Source organism: Heliconius melpomene, chromosome 14 (genome assembly GCF_056956725.1).
Source record: "Heliconius melpomene rosina isolate 202511_hmr_F chromosome 14, ASM5695672v1, whole genome shotgun sequence".
NCBI classification, from domain to species: domain Eukaryota; kingdom Metazoa; phylum Arthropoda; class Insecta; order Lepidoptera; family Nymphalidae; genus Heliconius; species Heliconius melpomene.
This window is the reverse complement of record NC_140402.1, coordinates 9,688,116-9,708,834: the sequence shown is the minus strand read 5'-3', so window position 1 is coordinate 9,708,834 and position 20,719 is coordinate 9,688,116. Positions and strand designations below refer to the sequence as shown.

The following is a 20,719-nucleotide window of genomic DNA, read 5'->3' as shown; positions in this document are numbered from 1 at the left end:
GCTCGGATTCAGTTGAAACTGGTGTCGATCGTTCGAGCTCCGAGGGTCCCTCAAGGTGGTATACAACCCGCGGGAATGCGCGGGAAGGTGCGGGCGGTAAGTGGCGAAAACCGATTTTTTCAGTTTTCCCCGCTCGGATTCGGTTAAAACTAGTGTCGATCGTTCGGGCTCCTAAGGGCCTTCAAGGTGGTATACAACCCGCGAGAATGCGCGGGAAGGTGCGGGCGGTAAGTGGCGAAAACCGATTTTTTCAATTTTCCCCGCTCGGATTTAGTTGAAACTGGTGTCGATCGTTCGGGCTCCGAGAGGCCTTTAAGATGGTATACAACCCGCGTGAATGCGCGGGAAGGTCCGGGCGGTAAGTGGCGAAAACCGATTTTTTCAGTTTTCCCTGCTCGGATTCAGTTGAAACTGGTGTCGATCGTTCAAACTCCAAGGGGCCTTCAAGGTGGTATACAACCCGCGAGAATGCGCGGGAAGGTGCGGGCGGTAAGTGGCGAAAACCGATTTTTTCAATTTTCCCAGCTCGGATTTAGTTGAAACTGGTGTCGATCGTTCGGGCTCCGAGAGGCCCTCAAGGTGGTATACAACCCGCGGGAATGCGCGGGAAGGTGCGGGTGGTAAAGGCGAAAACCGATTTTTTCAGTTTTCCCCACTCGGATTCGGTTGAAACTGGTGTCGATCGTTCGGGCTCCGAGAGGCCTTTAAGATGGTATACAACCCGCGTGAATTCGCGGGAAGGTGCGGGCGGTAAGTGGCGAAAACCGATTTTTTCAGTTTTCCCTGCTCGGATTCAGTTGAAACTGGTGTTGATCGTTCGGGCTCCGAGGGGCCTTCAAGGTGGTATACAAACCGCGGGAATGCGCGGGAAGGTGCGGACGGTAAGTAACAAAAACCGATTTTTTCAGTTTTCCCCGCTCGGATTCAGTTGAAACTGGTGACGATCGTTCGGGCTCCGAGGGGCCTTCAAGGTGGAATACAACCCGCGGGAATTCGCGCTCATTTAATATATATATTTTTATGAAATCTAACAAAAAGGAATCGAAATGAGAGAATAAAAATGTAAAAAAATGTTCAACCTAACCTAACCTAAGAATAAAAATCTTTGTTTATTGAAAACTTCTCATTTAATATATATATTTTTATGAAATCTAACAAAAAGGAATCGAAATGAGAGAATAAAAATGTAAAAAAATGTTCAACCTAACCTAACCTAAGAATAAAAATCTTTTGTTTATTGAAAACTTCTCATTTAATATATATATTTTTATGAAATCTAACAAAAAGGAATCGAAATGAGAGAATAAAAATGTAAAAAAATGTTCAACCTAACCTAACCTAACCTAAGAATAAAAATCTTTTGTTTATTGAAAACTTCTCATTTAATATATATATTTTTATGAAATCTAACAAAAAGGAATCGAAATGAGAGAATAAAAATGTAAAAAAATGTTCAACCTAACCTAACCTAACCTAAGAATAAAAATCTTTTGTTTATTGAAAACTTCTCATTTAATATATATATTTTTATGAAATCTAACAAAAAGAAATCGAAATGAGAGAATAAAAATGTAAAAAAATGTTCAACCTAACCTAACCTAACCTAAGAATAAAAATCTTTTGTTTATTGAAAACTTCTCATTTAATATATATATTTTTATGAAATCTAACAAAAAGAAATCGAAATGAGAGAATAAAAATGTAAAAAAATTTTCAACCTAACCTAACCTAACCTAAGAATAAAAATCTTTTGTTTATTGAAAACTTCTCATTTAATATATATATTTTTATGAAATCTAACAAAAAGAAATCGAAATGAGAGAATAAAAATGTAAAAAAATGTTCAACCTAACCTAACCTAACCTAAGAATAAAAATCTTTTGTTTATTGAAAACTTCTCATTTAATATATATATTTTTATGAAATCTAACAAAAAGAAATCGAAATGAGAGAATAAAAATGTAAAAAAATGTTCAACCTAACCTAACCTAACCTAAGAATAAAAATCTTTTGTTTATTGAAAACTTCTCATTTAATATATATATTTTTATGAAATCTAACAAAAAGAAATCGAAATGAGAGAATAAAAATGTAAAAAATGTTCAACCTAACCTAACCTAAGAATAATAATCTTTTGTTTATTGAAAACTTTTCAGTTTTCCCCGCTCGGATTCGGTTGAAACTGGTGTCGTGGTATACAACCCGCGGAAATGCGCGGGAAGGTGCGGGCGGTAAGTGGCGAAAACCGATTTTTTCAGTTTTCCCCACTCGGATTCGGTTGAAACTGGTGTCGATCGTTCAGGCTCCGAGAGGCCTTCAAGGTGGTATACAACCCGCGAGAATGCGCGGGAAGGTGCGGGCGGTAAGAAGCGAAAACAGATTTTTTCAATTTTCCCCGCTCGGATTCAGTTGAAATTGGTGTCGATCGTTCGGGCTCCGAGGGGCCTTCAAGTTGTTATACAACCCGCGGGAATGCGCGGGAAGTTGCGGGCTGTAAGTGGCGAAAACCGATTTTTTCAGTTTTCCCCGCTCGGATTCAGTTGAATCTGGTGTCGATCGTTCGGGCTCCGAGAGGCCTTCAAGGTGGTATACAACCCGCGGGAATGCGCGGGAAGGTGCGGGCGGTAAGTGGCGAAAACCGATTTTTTCAGTTTTCCCTGCTCGGATTCAGTTGAAACTGGTGTCGATCGTTCAAGCTCCGAGGGGCCTTCAAGGTGGTATACAACCCGCGGGAATGCGCGGGAAGGTGCGGGCGGTAAGTGGCAAAAACCGATTTTTTCAGTTTTCCCCGCTCGGATTCGGTTAAAACTGGTGTCGATCGTTCAAACTCCAAGGGGCCTTCAAGGTGGTATACAATCCGCGAGAATGCGCGGGAAGGTGCGGGCAGTCAGTTGCGAAAACCGATTTTTTCAATTTTCCCCGCTCGGATTTAGTTGAAACTGGTGTCGATCGTTCGGGCTCCGAGAGGCCTTCAAGGTGGTATACAACCCGCGGGAATGCGCGGGAAGGTGCGGGCGGTAAGTGGCAAAAACCGATTTTTTCAGTTTTCCCCGCTCGGATTCGGTTAAAACTGGTGTCGATCGTTCAAACTCCAAGGGGCCTTCAAGGTGGTATACAACCCGCGAGAATGCGCGGGAAGGTGCGGGCGGTAAGTGGCGAAAACCGATTTTTTCAATTTTCCCCGCTCGGATTTAGTTGAAACTGGTGTCGATCGTTCGGGCTCCGAGAGGCCCTCAAGGTGGTATACAACCCGCGGGAATGCGCGGGAAGGTGCGGGTGGTAAGTGGCGAAAACCGATTTTTTCAGTTTTCCCCACTCGGATTCGGTTGAAACTAGTGTCGATCGTTCGGGCTCCGAGAGGCCTTTAAGATGGTATACAACCCGCGTGAATTCGCGGGAAGGTGCGGGCGGTAAGTGGCGAAAACCGATTTTTTCAGTTTTCCCTGCTCGGATTCAGTTGAAACTGGTGTTGATCGTTCGGGCTCCGAGGGGCCTTCAAGGTGGTATACAAACCGCGGGAATGCGCGGGAAGGTGCGGGCGGTAAGTGGCGAAAACCGATTTTTTCAGTTTTCCCCGCTCGGATTCGGTTAAAACTGGTGTCGATCGTTCGGGCTCCGAGGGGCCTTCAAGGTGGAATACAACCCGCGGGAATTCGCGCTCATTTAATATATATATTTTTATGAAATCTAACAAAAAGGAATCGAAATGAGAGAATAAAAATGTAAAAAAATGTTCAACCTAACCTAACCTAAGAATAAAAATCTTTGTTTATTGAAAACTTCTCATTTAATATATATATTTTTATGAAATCTAACAAAAAGGAATCGAAATGAGAGAATAAAAATGTAAAAAAATGTTCAACCTAACCTAACCTAAGAATAAAAATCTTTTGTTTATTGAAAACTTCTCATTTAATATATATATTTTTATGAAATCTAACAAAAAGGAATCGAAATGAGAGAATAAAAATGTAAAAAAATGTTCAACCTAACCTAACCTAAGAATAAAAATCTTTTGTTTATTGAAAACTTCTCATTTAATATATATATTTTTATGAAATCTAACAAAAAGAAATCGAAATGAGAGAATAAAAATGTAAAAAAATGTTCAACCTAACCTAACCTAACCTAAGAATAAAAATCTTTTGTTTATTGAAAACTTCTCATTTAATATATATATTTTTATGAAATCTAACAAAAAGAAATCGAAATGAGAGAATAAAAATGTAAAAAAATGTTCAACCTAACCTAACCTAACCTAAGAATAAAAATCTTTTGTTTATTGAAAACTTCTCATTTAATATATATATTTTTATGAAATCTAACAAAAAGAAATCGAAATGAGAGAATAAAAATGTAAAAAAATGTTCAACCTAACCTAACCTAACCTAAGAATAAAAATCTTTTGTTTATTGAAAACTTCTCATTTAATATATATATTTTTATGAAATCTAACAAAAAGAAATCGAAATGAGAGAATAAAAATGTAAAAAAATGTTCAACCTAACCTAACCTAACCTAAGAATAAAAATCTTTTGTTTATTGAAAACTTCTCATTTAATATATATATTTTATGAAATCTAACAAAAAGAAATCGAAATGAGAGAATAAAAATGTAAAAAAATGTTCAACCTAACCTAACCTAACCTAAGAATAAAAATCTTTTGTTTATTGAAAACTTCTCATTTAATATATATATTTTTATGAAATCTAACAAAAAGAAATCGAAATGAGAGAATAAAAATGTAAAAAATGTTCAACCTAACCTAACCTAAGAATAATAATCTTTTGTTTATTGAAAACTTTTCAGTTTTCCCCGCTCGGATTCGGTTGAAACTGGTGTCGTGGTATACAACCCGCGGAAATGCGCGGGAAGGTGCGGGCGGTAAGTGGCGAAAACCGATTTTTTCAGTTTTCCCCACTCGGATTCGGTTGAAACTGGTGTCGATCGTTCAGGCTCCGAGAGGCCTTCAAGGTGGCATACAACCCGCGAGAATGCGCGGGAAGGTGCGGGCGGTAAGTGGCGAAAACCGATTTTTTCAATTTTCCCCGCTCGGATTCAGTTGAAATTGGTGTCGATCGTTCGGGCTCCGAGGGGCCTTCAAGTTGTTATACAACCCGCGGGAATGCGCGGGAAGTTGCGGGCTGTAAGTGGCGAAAACCGATTTTTTCAGTTTTCCCCGCTCGGATTCAGTTGAATCTGGTGTCGATCGTTCGGGCTCCGAGAGGCCTTCAAGGTGGTATACAACCCGCGGGAATGCGCGGGAAGGTGCGGGCGGTAAGTGGCGAAAACCGATTTTTTCAGTTTTCCCTGCTCGGATTCAGTTGAAACTGGTGTCGATCGTTCAAGCTCCGAGGGGCCTTCAAGGTGGTATACAACCCGCGGGAATGCGCGGGAAGGTGCGGGCGGTAAGTGGCAAAAACCGATTTTTTCAGTTTTCCCCGCTCGGATTCGGTTAAAACTGGTGTCGATCGTTCAAACTCCAAGGGGCCTTCAAGGTGGTATACAATCCGCGAGAATGCGCGGGAAGGTGCGGGCAGTAAGTTGCGAAAACCGATTTTTTCAATTTTCCCCGCTCGGATTTAGTTGAAACTGGTGTCGATCGTTCGGGCTCCGAGAGGCCTTCAAGGTGGTATACAACCCGCGGGAATGCGCGGGAAGGTGCGGGCGGTAAGTGGCAAAAACCGATTTTTTCAGTTTTCCCCGCTCGGATTCGGTTAAAACTGGTGTCGATCGTTCAAACTCCAAGGGGCCTTCAAGGTGGTATACAACCCGCGAGAATGCGCGGGAAGGTGCGGGCGGTAAGTGGCGAAAACCGATTTTTTCAATTTTCCCCGCTCGGATTTAGTTGAAACTGGTGTCGATCGTTCGGGCTCCGAGAGGCCCTCAAGGTGGTATACAACCCGCGGGAATGCGCGGGAAGGTGCGGGTGGTAAGTGGCGAAAACCGATTTTTTCAGTTTTCCCCACTCGGATTCGGTTGAAACTAGTGTCGATCGTTCGGGCTCCGAGAGGCCTTTAAGATGGTATACAACCCGCGTGAATTCGCGGGAAGGTGCGGGCGGTAAGTGGCGAAAACCGATTTTTTCAGTTTTCCCTGCTCGGATTCAGTTGAAACTGGTGTTGATCGTTCGGGCTCCGAGGGGCCTTCAAGGTGGTATACAAACCGCGGGAATGCGCGGGAAGGTGCGGGCGGTAAGTGGCGAAAACCGATTTTTTCAGTTTTCCCCGCTCGGATTCGGTTAAAACTGGTGTCGATCGTTCGGGCTCCGAGGGGCCTTCAAGGTGGAATACAACCCGCGGGAATGCGCGGGAAGGTGCGGGCGGTAAGTGGCGAAAACCGATTTTTTCAATTTTCCCCGCTCGAATTTAGTTGAAACTGGTGTCGATCGTTCGGGCTCCGAGAGGCCCTCAAGGTGGTATACAACCCGCGGGAATGCGCGGGAAGGTGCGGGTGGTAAGTGGCGAAAACCGATTTTTTCAGTTTTCCCCACTCGGATTCGGTTGAAACTGGTGTCGATCGTTCGGGCTCCGAGAGGCCTTTAAGATGGTATACAACCCGCGTGAATTCGCGGGAAGGTGCGGGCGGTAAGTGGCGAAAACCGATTTTTTCAGTTTTCCCCGCTCGGATTCGGTTGAAACTGGTGTCGATCGTTCAGGCTCCGAGATGCCTTCAAGGTGGTATACAACCCACGAGAATGCGCGGGAAGGTGCGGGCGGTAAGTGGCGAAAACCGATTTTTTCAGTTTTCCCCGCTCGGATTCAGTTGAAACTGGTGTCGATCGTTCGGGCTCCGAGGGTCCCTCAAGGTGGTATACAACCCGCGGGAATGAGCGGGAAGGTGCGGGCGGTAAGTGGCGAAAACCGATTTCTTCAGTTTTCCCTGCTCGGATTCAGTTGAAACTGGTGTCGATCGTTCAAGCTCCGAGGGGCCTTCAAGGTGGTATACAACCCGCGGGAATGCGCGGGAAGGTGCGGGCGGTAAGTGGCAAAAACCGATTTTTTCAGTTTTCCCCGCTCGGATTCGGTTAAAACTGGTGTCGATCGTTCAAACTCCAAGGGGCCTTCAAGGTGGTATACAACCCGCGAGAATGCGCGGGAAGGTGCGGGCGGTAAGTGGCGAAAACCGATTTTTTCAATTTTCCCCGCTCGGATTTAGTTGAAACTGGTGTCGATCGTTCGGGCTCCGAGAGGCCTTCAAGGTGGTATACAACCCGCGGGAATGCGCGGGAAGGTGCGGGTGGTAAGTGGCAAAAACCGATTTTTTCAGTTTTCCCCGCTCGGATTCGGTTAAAACTGGTGTCGATCGTTCAAACTCCAAGGGGCCTTCAAGGTGGTATACAACCCGCGAGAATGCGCGGGAAGGTGCGGGCGGTAAGTGGCGAAAACCGATTTTTTCAATTTTCCCCGCTCGGATTTAGTTGAAACTGGTGTCGATCGTTCGGGCTCCGAGAGGCCCTCAAGGTGGTATACAACCCGCGGGAATGCGCGGGAAGGTGCGGGTGGTAAGTGGCGAAAATCGATTTTTTCAGTTTTCCCCACTCGGATTCGGTTGAAACTGGTGTCGATCGTTCGGGCTCCGAGAGGCCTTTAAGATGGTATACAACCCGCGTGAATTCGCGGGAAGGTGCGGGCGGTAAGTGGCGAAAACCGATTTTTTCAGTTTTCCCCGCTCGGATTCGGTTAAAACTGGTGTCGATCGTTCAAACTCCAAGGGGCCTTCAAGGTGGTATACAACCCGCGAGAATGCGCGGGAAGGTGCGGGCGGTAAGTGGCGAAAACCGATTTTTTCAATTTTCCCCGCTCGGATTTAGTTGAAACTGGTGTCGATCGTTCGGGCTCCGAGAGGCCTTCAAGGTGGTATACAACCCGCGGGAATGCGCGGGAAGGTGCGGGTGGTAAGTGGCAAAAACCGATTTTTTCAGTTTTCCCCGCTCGGATTCGGTTAAAACTGGTGTCGATCGTTCAAACTCCAAGGGGCCTTCAAGGTGGTATACAACCCGCGAGAATGCGCGGGAAGGTGCGGGCGGTAAGTGGCGAAAACCGATTTTTTCAATTTTCCCCGCTCGGATTTAGTTGAAACTGGTGTCGATCGTTCGGGCTCCGAGAGGCCCTCAAGGTGGTATACAACCCGCGGGAATGCGCGGGAAGGTGCGGGTGGTAAGTGGCGAAAATCGATTTTTTCAGTTTTCCCCACTCGGATTCGGTTGAAACTGGTGTCGATCGTTCGGGCTCCGAGAGGCCTTTAAGATGGTATACAACCCGCGTGAATTCGCGGGAAGGTGCGGGCGGTAAGTGGCGAAAACCGATTTTTTCAGTTTTCCCTGCTCGGATTCAGTTGAAACTGGTGTTGATCGTTCGGGCTCCGAGGGGCCTTCAAGGTGGTATACAAACCGCGGGAATGCGCGGGAAGGTGCGGACGGTAAGTAACAAAAACCGATTTTTTCAGTTTTCCCCGCTCGGATTCAGTTGAAACTGGTGACGATTGTTCGGGCTCCGAGGGGCCTTCAAGGTGGAATACAACCCGCGGGAATTCGCGCTCATTTAATATATATATTTTTATGAAATCTAACAAAAAGGAATCGAAATGAGAGAATAAAAATGTAAAAAAATGTTCAACCTAACCTAACCTAACCTAAGAATAAAAATCTTTTGTTTATTGAAAACTTCTCATTTAATATATATATTTTTATGAAATCTAACAAAAAGAAATCGAAATGAGAGAATAAAAATGTAAAAAAATGTTCAACCTAACCTAACCTAACCTAAGAATAAAAATCTTTTGTTTATTGAAAACTTCTCATTTAATATATATATTTTTATGAAATCTAACAAAAAGAAATCGAAATGAGAGAATAAAAATGTAAAAAAATGTTCAACCTAACCTAACCTAACCTAAGAATAAAAATCTTTTGTTTATTGAAAACTTCTCATTTAATATATATATTTTTATGAAATCTAACAAAAAGAAATCGAAATGAGAGAATAAAAATGTAAAAAAATGTTCAACCTAACCTAACCTAACCTAAGAATAAAAATCTTTTGTTTATTGAAAACTTCTCATTTAATATATATATTTTTATGAAATCTAACAAAAAGAAATCGAAATGAGAGAATAAAAATGTAAAAAAATGTTCAACCTAACCTAACCTAACCTAAGAATAAAAATCTTTTGTTTATTGAAAACTTCTCATTTAATATATATATTTTTATGAAATCTAACAAAAAGAAATCGAAATGAGAGAATAAAAATGTAAAAAAATGTTCAACCTAACCTAACCTAACCTAAGAATAAAAATCTTTTGTTTATTGAAAACTTCTCATTTAATATATATATTTTTATGAAATCTAACAAAAAGAAATCGAAATGAGAGAATAAAAATGTAAAAAATGTTCAACCTAACCTAACCTAAGAATAATAATCTTTTGTTTATTGAAAACTTTTCAGTTTTCCCCGCTCGGATTCGGTTGAAACTGGTGTCGTGGTATACAACCCGCGGGAATGCGCGGGAAGGTGCGGGCGGTAAGTGGCAAAAACCGATTTTTTCAGTTTTCCCCGCTCGGATTCGGTTAAAACTGGTGTCGATCGTTCAAACTCCAAGGGGCCTTCAAGGTGGTATACAACACGCGAGAATGCGCGGGAAGGTGCGGGCGGTAAGTGGCGAAAACCGATTTTTTCAGTTTTCCCCGCTCGGATTCGGTTAAAACTGGTGTCGATCGTTCAAACTCCAAGGGGCCTTCAAGGTGGTATACAAACCGCGGGAATGCGCGGGAAGGTGCGGACGGTAAGTAACAAAAACCGATTTTTTCAGTTTTCCCCGCTCGGATTCAGTTGAAACTGGTGTCGATCGTTCGGGCTCCGAGGGGCCTTCAAGGTGGAATACAACCCGCGGGAATGCGCGGGAAGGTGCGGGCGGTAAGTGGCGAAAACCGATTTTTTCAGTTTTCCCCACTCCGATTCGGTTGAAACTGGTGTCGATCGTTCGGGCTCCGAGAGGCCTTTAAGATGGTATACAACCCGCGTGAATGCGCGGGAAGGTGCGGGCGGTAAGTGGCGAAAACCGATTTTTTCAGTTTTCCCTGCTCGGATTCAGTTGAAACTGGTGTTGATCGTTCGGGCTCCGAGGGGCCTTCAAGGTGGTATACAAACCGCGGGAATGCGCGGGAAGGTGCGGACGGTAAGTAACAAAAACCGATTTTTTCAGTTTTCCCCGCTCGGATTCAGTTGAAACTGGTGTCGATCGTTCGGGCTCCGAGGGGCCTTCAAGGTGGAATACAACCCGCGGGAATTCGCGCTCATTTAATATATATATTTTTATGAAATCTAACAAAAAGGAATCGAAATGAGAGAATAAAAATGTAAAAAAATGTTCAACCTAACCTAACCTAAGAATAAAAATCTTTGTTTATTGAAAACTTCTCATTTAATATATATATTTTTATGAAATCTAACAAAAAGGAATCGAAATGAGAGAATAAAAATGTAAAAAAATGTTCAACCTAACCTAACCTAAGAATAAAAATCTTTGTTTATTGAAAACTTCTCATTTAATATATATATTTTTATGAAATCTAACAAAAAGGAATCGAAATGAGAGAATAAAAATGTAAAAAAATGTTCAACCTAACCTAACCTAAGAATAAAAATCTTTTGTTTATTGAAAACTTCTCATTTAATATATATATTTTTATGAAATCTAACAAAAAGGAATCGAAATGAGAGAATAAAAATGTAAAAAAATGTTCAACCTAACCTAACCTAAGAATAAAAATCTTTGTTTATTGAAAACTTCTCATTTAATATATATATTTTTATGAAATCTAACAAAAAGAAATCGAAATGAGAGAATAAAAATGTAAAAAAATGTTCAACCTAACCTAACCTAAGAATAAAAATCTTTTGTTTATTGAAAACTTCTCATTTAATATATATATTTTTATGAAATCTAACAAAAAGAAATCGAAATGAGAGAATAAAAATGTAAAAAAATGTTCAACCTAACCTAACCTAACCTAAGAATAAAAATCTTTTGTTTATTGAAAACTTCTCATTTAATATATATATTTTTATGAAATCTAACAAAAAGGAATCGAAATGAGAGAATAAAAATGTAAAAAAATGTTCAACCTAACCTAACCTAAGAATAAAAATCTTTGTTTATTGAAAACTTCTCATTTAATATATATATTTTTATGAAATCTAACAAAAAGGAATCGAAATGAGAGAATAAAAATGTAAAAAAATGTTCAACCTAACCTAACCTAAGAATAAAAATCTTTTGTTTATTGAAAACTTCTCATTTAATATATATATTTTTATGAAATCTAACAAAAAGGAATCGAAATGAGAGAATAAAAATGTAAAAAAATGTTCAACCTAACCTAACCTAAGAATAAAAATCTTTGTTTATTGAAAACTTCTCATTTAATATATATATTTTTATGAAATCTAACAAAAAGGAATCGAAATGAGAGAATAAAAATGTAAAAAAATGTTCAACCTAACCTAACCTAACCTAAGAATAAAAATCTTTGTTTATTGAAAACTTCTCATTTAATATATATATTTTTATGAAATCTAACAAAAAGAAATCGAAATGAGAGAATAAAAATGTAAAAAAATGTTCAACCTAACCTAACCTAACCTAAGAATAAAAATCTTTTGTTTATTGAAAACTTCTCATTTAATATATATATTTTTATGAAATCTAACAAAAAGAAATCGAAATGAGAGAATAAAAATGTAAAAAAATGTTCAACCTAACCTAACCTAACCTAAGAATAAAAATCTTTTGTTTATTGAAAACTTCTCATTTAATATATATATTTTTATGAAATCTAACAAATAGAAATCGAAATGAGAGAATAAAAATGTAAAAAAATGTTCAACCTAACCTAACCTAACCTAAGAATAAAAATCTTTTGTTTATTGAAAACTTCTCATTTAATATATATATTTTTATGAAATCTAACAAAAAGAAATCGAAATGAGAGAATAAAAATGTAAAAAAATGTTCAACCTAACCTAACCTAACCTAAGAATAAAAATCTTTTGTTTATTGAAAACTTCTCATTTAATATATATATTTTTATGAAATCTAACAAAAAGGAATCGAAATGAGAGAATAAAAATGTAAAAAAATGTTCAACCTAACCTAACCTAAGAATAAAAATCTTTGTTTATTGAAAACTTCTCATTTAATATATATATTTTTATGAAATCTAACAAAAAGGAATCGAAATGAGAGATTAAAAATGTAAAAAAATGTTCAACCTAACCTAACCTAAGAATAATAATCTTTTGTTTATTGAAAACTTTTCAGTTTTCCCCGCTCGGATTCGGTTGAAACTGGTGTCGTGGTATACAACCCGCGGAAATGCGCGGGAAGGTGCGGGCGGTAAGTGGCGAAAACCGATTTTTTCAGTTTTCCCCGCTCGGATTCGGTTGAAACTGGTGTCGATCGTTCGGGCTCCGAGGGGCCTTAAAAAATGGTATACAACCCGCGGGAATGCGCGGGAAGGTGCGGGCGGTAAGTAGCGAAAACCGATTTTGTCAGTTTTCCCCGCTCGGATTCGGTTGAAACTGGTGTCGATCGTTCAGGCTCCGAGAGGCCTTCAAGGTGGTATACAACCCGCGAGAATGCGCGGGAAGGTGCGGGCGGTAAGTGGCGAAAACCGATTTTTTCAGTTTTCCCCGCTCGGATTCAGTTGAAACTGGTGTCGATCGTTCAGGCTCCGAGGGTCCCTCAAGGTGGTATACAACCCGCGGGAATGCGCGGGAAGGTGCGGGCGGTAAGTGGCGAAAACCGATTTTTTCAGTTTTCCCCTCTCGGATTCGGTTGAAACTGGTGTCGATCGTTCGGGCTCCGAGAGGCTTTTAAGATGGTATACAACCCGCGTGAATGCGCGGGAAGGTGCGGGCGGTAAGTGGCGAAAACCGATTTTTTCAGTTTTCCCTGCTCGGATTCAGTTGAAACTGGTGTTGATCGTTCGGGCTCCGAGGGGCCTTCAAGGTGGTATACAAACCGCGGGAATGCGCGGGAAGGTGCGGACGGTAAGTAACAAAAACCGATTTTTTCAGTTTTCCCCGCTCGGATTCAGTTGAAACTGGTGTCGATCGTTCGGGCTCCGAGGGGCCTTCAAGGTGGAATACAACCCGCGGGAATTCGCGCTCATTTAATATATATATTTTTATGAAATCTAACAAAAAGGAATCGAAATGAGAGAATAAAAATGTAAAAAAATGTTCAACCTAACCTAACCTAAGAATAAAAATCTTTGTTTATTGAAAACTTCTCATTTAATATATATATTTTTATGAAATCTAACAAAAAGGAATCGAAATGAGAGAATAAAAATGTAAAAAAATGTTCAACCTAACCTAAGAATAAAAATCTTTTGTTTATTGAAAACTTCTCATTTAATATATATATTTTTATGAAATCTAACAAAAAGGAATCGAAATGAGAGAATAAAAATGTAAAAAAATGTTCAACCTAACCTAACCTAAGAATAAAAATCTTTTGTTTATTGAAAACTTCTCATTTAATATATATATTTTTATGAAATCTAACAAAAAGGAATCGAAATGAGAGAATAAAAATGTAAAAAAATGTTCAACCTAACCTAACCTAAGAATAAAAATCTTTGTTTATTGAAAACTTCTCATTTAATATATATATTTTTATGAAATCTAACAAAAAGAAATCGAAATGAGAGAATAAAAATGTAAAAAAATGTTCAACCTAACCTAACCTAACCTAAGAATAAAAATCTTTTGTTTATTGAAAACTTCTCATTTAATATATATATTTTTATGAAATCTAATTTTATGAAATGCGCGGGAAGGTGCGGGCGGTAAGTGGCGAAAACCGATTTTTTCAGTTTTCCCCGCTCGGATTCGGTTGAAACTGGTGTCGATCGTTCGGGCTCCGAGGGGCCTTAAAAATGGTATACAACCCGCGGGAATGCGCGGGAAGGTGCGGGCGGTAAGTGGCGAAAACCGATTTTATCAGTTTTCCCCGCTCGGATTCGGTTGAAACTGGTGTCGTGGTATACAACCCGCGGAAATGCGCGGGAAGGTGCGGGCGGTAAGTGGCGAAAACCGATTTTTTCAGTTTTCCCCGCTCGGATTAAGTTGAATCTGGTGTCGATCGTTCGGGCTCCGAGAGGCCTTCAAGGTGGTATACAACCCGCGAGAATGCGCGGGAAGATGCGGGCGGTAAGTGGCAAAAACCGATTTTTTCAGTTTTCCCCGCTCGGATTCGGTTAAAACTGAAGTCGATCGTTCAAACTCCAAGGGGCCTTCAAGGTGGTATACAACCCGCGAGAATGCGCGGGAAGGTGCGGGCGGTAAGTAGCGAAAACCGATTTTTTCAATTTTCCCCGCTCGGATTTAGTTGAAACTGGTGTCGATCGTTCGGGCTCCGAGAGGCCTTCAAGGTGGTATACAACCCGCGGGAATGCGCGGGAAGGTGCGGGCGGTAAGTGGCGAAAACCGATTTTTTCAGTTTTCCCCGCTCGGATTCAGTTGAATCTGGTGTCGATCGTTCGGGCTCCAAGAGGCCTTCAAGGTGGTATACAACCCGTGGGAATGCGCGGGAAGGTGCGGGCGGTAAGTGGCGAAAACCGATTTTTTCAGTTTTCCCTGCTCGGATTCAGTTGAAACTGGTGTCGATCGTTCAAGCTCCGAGGGGCCTTCAAGGTGGTATTCAACCCGCGGGAATGCGCGGGAAGGTGCGGGCGGTAAGTGGCAAAAACCGATTTTTTCAGTTTTCCCCGCTCGGATTCGGTTAAAACTGGTGTCGATCGTTCAAACTCCAAGGGGCCTTCAAGGTGGTATACAACCCGCGAGAATGCGCGGGAAGGTGCGGGCGGTAAGTGGCGAAAACCGATTTTTTCAGTTTTCCCCGCTCGGATTCAGTTGAATCTGGTGTCGATCGTTCGGGCTCCGAGAGGCCTTCAAGGTGGTATACAAACCGCGGGAATGCGCGGGAAGGTGCGGACGGTAAGTAACAAAAACCGATTTTTTCAGTTTTCCCCGCTCGGATTCAGTTGAAACTGGTGTCGATCGTTCGGGCTCCGAGGGGCCTTCAAGGTGGAATACAACCCGCGGGAATTTGCGCTCATTTAATATATATATTTTTATGAAATCTAACAAAAAGGAATCGAAATGAGAGAATAAAAATGTAAAAAAATGTTCAACCTAACCTAACCTAAGAATAAAAATCTTTGTTTATTGAAAACTTCTCATTTAATATATATATTTTTATGAAATCTAACAAAAAGGAATCGAAATGAGAGAATAAAAATGTAAAAAAATGTTCAACCTAACCTAACCTAAGAATAAAAATCTTTGTTTATTGAAAACTTCTCATTTAATATATATATTTTTATGAAATCTAACAAAAAGGAATCGAAATGAGAGAATAAAAATGTAAAAAAATGTTCAACCTAACCTAACCTAAGAATAAAAATCTTTGTTTATTGAAAACTGCTCATTTAATATATATATTTTTATGAAATCTAACAAAAAGGAATCGAAATGAGAGAATAAAAATGTAAAAAAATGTTCAACCTAACCTAACCTAAGAATAAAAATCTTTGTTGATTGAAAACTTCTCATTTAATATATATATTTTTATGAAATCTAACAAAAAGAAATCGAAATTAGAGAATAAAAATGTAAAAAAATGTTCAACCTAACCTAACCTAAGAATAAAAATCTTTTGTTTATTGAAAACTTCTCATTTAATATATATATTTTTATGAAATCTAACAAAAAGAAATCGAAATGAGAGAATAAAAATGTAAAAAAATGTTCAACCTAACCTAACCTAACCTAAGAATAAAAATCTTTTGTTTATTGAAAACTTCTCATTTAATATATATATTTTTATGAAATCTAACAAAAAGAAATCGAAATGAGAGAATAAAAATTTAAAAAAATGTTCAACCTAACCTAACCTAACCTAAGAATAAAAATCTTTTGTTTATTGATAACTTCTCATTTAATATATATATATTTATGAAATCTAACAAAAAGAAATCGAAATGAGAGAATAAAAATGTAAAAAAATGTTCAACCTAACCTAACCTAACCTAAGAATAAAAATCTTTTGTTTATTGAAAACTTCTCATTTAATATATATATTTTTATGAAGTCTAACAAAAAGAAATCGAAATGAGAGAATAAAAATGTAAAAAAATGTTCAACCTAACCTAACCTAACCTAAGAATAAAAATCTTTTGTTTATTGAAAACTTCTCATTTAATATATATATTTTTATGAAATCTAACAAAAAGAAATCGAAATGAGAGAATAAAAATGTAAAAAAATGTTCAACCTAACCTAACCTAACCTAAGAATAAAAATCTTTTGTTTATTGAAAACTTCTCATTTAATATATATATATTTATGAAATCTAACAAAAAGAAATCGAAATGAGAGAATAAAAATGTAAAAAAATGTTCAACCTAACCTAACCTAACCTAAGAATAAAAATCTTTTGTTTATTGAAAACTTCTCATTTAATATATATATTTTTATGAAATCTAACAAAAAGAAATCGAAATGAGAGAATAAAAATGTAAAAAATGTTCAACCTAACCTAACCTAAGAATAATAATCTTTTGTTTATTGAAAACTTTTCAGTTTTCCCCGCTCGGATTCGGTTGAAACTGGTGTCGTGGTATACAACCCGCGGAAATGCGCGGGAAGGTGCGGGCGGTAAGTGGCGAAAACCGATTTTTTCAGTTTTCCCCGCTCGGATTCAGTTGAAACTGGTGTCGATCGTTCGGGCTCCGAGGGTCCGTCAAGGTGGTATACAACCCGCGGGAATGCGCGGGAAGGTGCGGGCGGTAAGTGGCGAAAACCGATTTTTTCAGTTTTCCCCGCTCGGATTCGGTTAAAACTGGTGTCGATCGTTCGGGCTCCGAAGGGCCTGTAGGGAACATTACTTATTCTAAATTAATATTATTACATTTACTAAAATCATCCGCACGCAGTGCATTGGAACAATTCAAACCTGTTCCGAGTTTTTTTGCTATGCGTGTCGTAGGCTGCTAGCTAGCATCGCCACGTTTAAAGAGTCGGCTAGAATCGCTTGCGACATTCACTTGTGTATCCATTGCCCTCTTAGCTTGCATTCAATTCTCAACCTTAACTTCTTGCTATTACGTGCTAGTTTAGCTTGTATTTTCTATTGGTATTTATTTAAATTTCTTTATTTCCTTCTGTGATTATTTTCTCTTCACGTATCTGTGCGTTAAATAAATTTGGACAATTTCTCAAAATTTGGATTTTTAATTTTACTCATTTAGTGTAAAATAAATAAGATCATATTAAATAGTGGTATCACATCTCAACCGCTATATTGGTGACCCCTAAATTGGTGAGCACTACAATAAATACCTACGTTTACTGCTGGCAAGAAGATTTAAAACGGCAGGAGGCCATTTTGACGACCTTGGCAAGTGACCTCTGATACAAGATGGAGGACGCGGCTACATCCAACGTGTGCAGAATTGGCGTACGTATTCCACCATTCTGGCCGGAAGAACCAGCCCTTTGGTTTTCACAAATTGAAGGTCAGTTTGCTTTATCTAATATAACAAGTGATACTACAAAATTTTATTACGTTGCCGCTCAGTTAGATAATCAATTTGCTGTCGAGGTGAAGGATATTATCATTTCTCCTCCCGAGACGGATAAATACATCACTCTTAAAACGCAACTGATTAAAAGATTGTCTGCGTCTCAAGAAAAGAAAGTGATGCAGTTGCTGAGGCACGAGCAGCTAGGTGATCGCAAGCCATCACAGTTTCTGCGATACATGATCTTGAGATTTTGCGGGATCTTGCGGGTTCATCTGTCCCCAAGGATTTTTTAAAAACATTATGGTCGAGTAGGTTACCACAAAACATTCAAACGGTTATAGCTTCACAGCCTGATCTGCCTATCGAAAAATTAGCTGACCTGGCAGACAAGGTGCATGAGATAGCACCCTCATCACCACAGGTCGCAAGCACATCTGCGATGGCCACACCCCCTGCATCCTCCATGTTGGAAGAAATGGCCAAGCAGATCCAACTCCTGACCAAGCAGGTATCGGAACTCTCGACCCAGGTACGTCACAACTCGGTCTCATCAAAATTTAAAGAGCGTTCCCGGAGCCATTCCAGACATCGCAGGAAGTCGACTACCCGGCAAAAGTGTTGGTACCATTTTAAATTTGGTTCAAATGCTAAAAAATGTGTGCAGCCATGTAATTACGGAGAGTCGGAAAACTCTCTGGGCAGCCGGAAGTAGCGGCCAACGTCTGCCCTTTACCTACAGGCCGTCTTTTCATTACCGACCGTATTTCAAAAATGCTTTTCCTCATTGATACTGGCTCGGACCTCTGCGTTTTTCCACGGTTGGCTACCAAGGCGCCCTGTACCAAGACAAAGTATGAACTCATGGCGGCAAACGGTACAGTCATTCATACTTACGGTCCTACATTGTTACACTTAGACCTAGGACTAAAGCGTACTTTCACCTGGAAATTTACCATCGCTGATGTTTCAAAGCCCATTATCGGCGTAGATTTTTTGATATTTTACAATCTTCTTGTAGATTGCAGATGTCAGCGACTCGTCGATGGAAATACCACTCTGTCAGTGCAAGCAATAAAAGAAAATATCTCCGATGACCTTGCGTCAGTCAAAGCCATTTCGGGAGAATCAAAATACCATCAGCTGCTTCATGAGTTTCCAGAGGTAACGAGACCATCAGGTACGTCTTCCTTACCTAAGCATAATACCGTGCATTACATCAAAACCATTCCCGGACCACCGGTTACCAGTAGACCTCGTCGTTTAGACTCAGTTAGACTGAAAGCAGCCAAAAAAGAATTTGACGATATGCTGTCACAGGGAACTGCCCGCTCCTCTAACAGTTCGTGGTCGTCCGCTCTGCACTTAGTTAAGAAGAAGGACGACGGATGGAGACCATGTGGTGATTATAGAGCACTCAATGCTCGCACAGTACCTGACAGGTATCCGATACGCCATATCCAGGATTTTTCCTACCAACTCTCTGGTTGTACAGTATTTTCAACTATCGATCTAGTCAAGGCGTACAATCAAATACCAGTACACGTCAATGATATCCACAAAACAGCCATTACAACTCCTTTTGGACTTTTCGAGTTCCCGTACATGACCTTCGGACTGCGCAATGCAGCACAAACCTTTCAGAGGTTCATGGACGAAGTGCTACGTGATTTTGATGACTTTTGTTTTGGTTACTTAGACGACATTTTGGTATTTTCCAGTTCTGAAGAACAACATCAGCGCCACATCAGACTACTCTTCACCAGGCTCAAAGAGTATGGTGTTTTGATAAACACATCCAAGTGTGTCTTCGGGCAGCGACAGGTAAAATTTCTTGGTTACCTAGTGTCAGATTCTGGGACTCAACCTTTAGATACGAACGTAAAGAGCATACAGGAGTGCAGTGTGCCGAAAACTGCTAAGGAATTACGACGTTTCCTCGGTATGTTCAATTTCTATCGACGTTTTATTCCTAACGCCGCAAATATCCAAGCACCATTAGATGCTGCGCTGTTAGGGCCTAAGATGAAAGGAGCTAAGCCGATCACTATGACGCCGGAGATGATGGAAGCCTTTCAAAAATGTAAGACTTGTTTATCTCAAGCCACATTACTGGCTCACCCAGATCCTTCTGCAGAGCTAGCTATTGCCACTGATGCTTCTGATGTCGGAATTGGAGCAGTTCTTCAACAACGTGTTAATAACGTATGGCAACCTCTTGGTTTCTTTTCTAAAAAAATAACATCTGCGCAGAAGAAGTATAGTCCTTACGACAGAGAACTGTTAGCCATTTATGAAGCCATTAAATATTTTCGACACATGGTTGAGGCTCGAAACTTCGTGATTCACACAGATCATAAACCTCTCACTTATGCATTCAACATTAACAGGGAGAAATGCTCGCCGCGCCAATATCGGTACTTTGATTATATTTCTCAGTTCACAACTATTATTCAATACTTACCAGGACGTTTGAACGTAGTGGCTGATACTCTGTCACGACTGGAAGAGGTGAGTCGATCTATTGATTACCAGGCTCTAGCACTTGCTCAAGATACTGATCCTGAACTGCTAGGTCTGCTTCAAAAAGGCTCATCGTTAAAACTGGTTAAGGTAGATTTGCCACACTGTAACCAGAAGTTATACTGTGACGTATCAATGTCTTCTCCGCGCCCGTTCATTACTGAGAAGTTTCACCGACAAGTTTTTGAAACTTTACACAGCTTGAGCCATCCTGGTAGGAGTTACACAGAGATTCGTATGGCCAGGGATTCGCAAAGACTGTAGAGAGTGGACACGAGAGTGTGTACTTTGTCAAAAGAGCAAAGTTCACCGTCATACCCTTGCTCCCTTATCCTCAATTCCAACTCCTACATCGAGATTTGCACACATCCACCTCGACATCGTCGGACCTTTAACTGTTTCGTCTGATTTCAGATATTGCCTTACTGTCATCGACCGTTTCACACGATGGCCTGAGGCATTCCCACTTAAGGACATCACAGCTGATTCCTGTGCTGCCGCTCTTCTCTCTGGTTGGATAGCAAGATTTGGTTGCCCTCTTCGAATTACAACCGATAGGGGTCGGCAATTCGAGTCGCATCTCTTCAAGGCACTATCAACC

General features: G+C 40.3%; 1 pseudogene; it reads left to right on the top strand.

Annotated features, from left to right (window-relative positions):
* Window positions 1-17,492: 17,492 nt before the first annotated feature.
* LOC146532359 (uncharacterized) lies at window positions 17,493-18,310 on the top strand (annotated as a pseudogene).
* The last annotated feature ends 2,409 nt before the right edge of the window (window positions 18,311-20,719 follow it).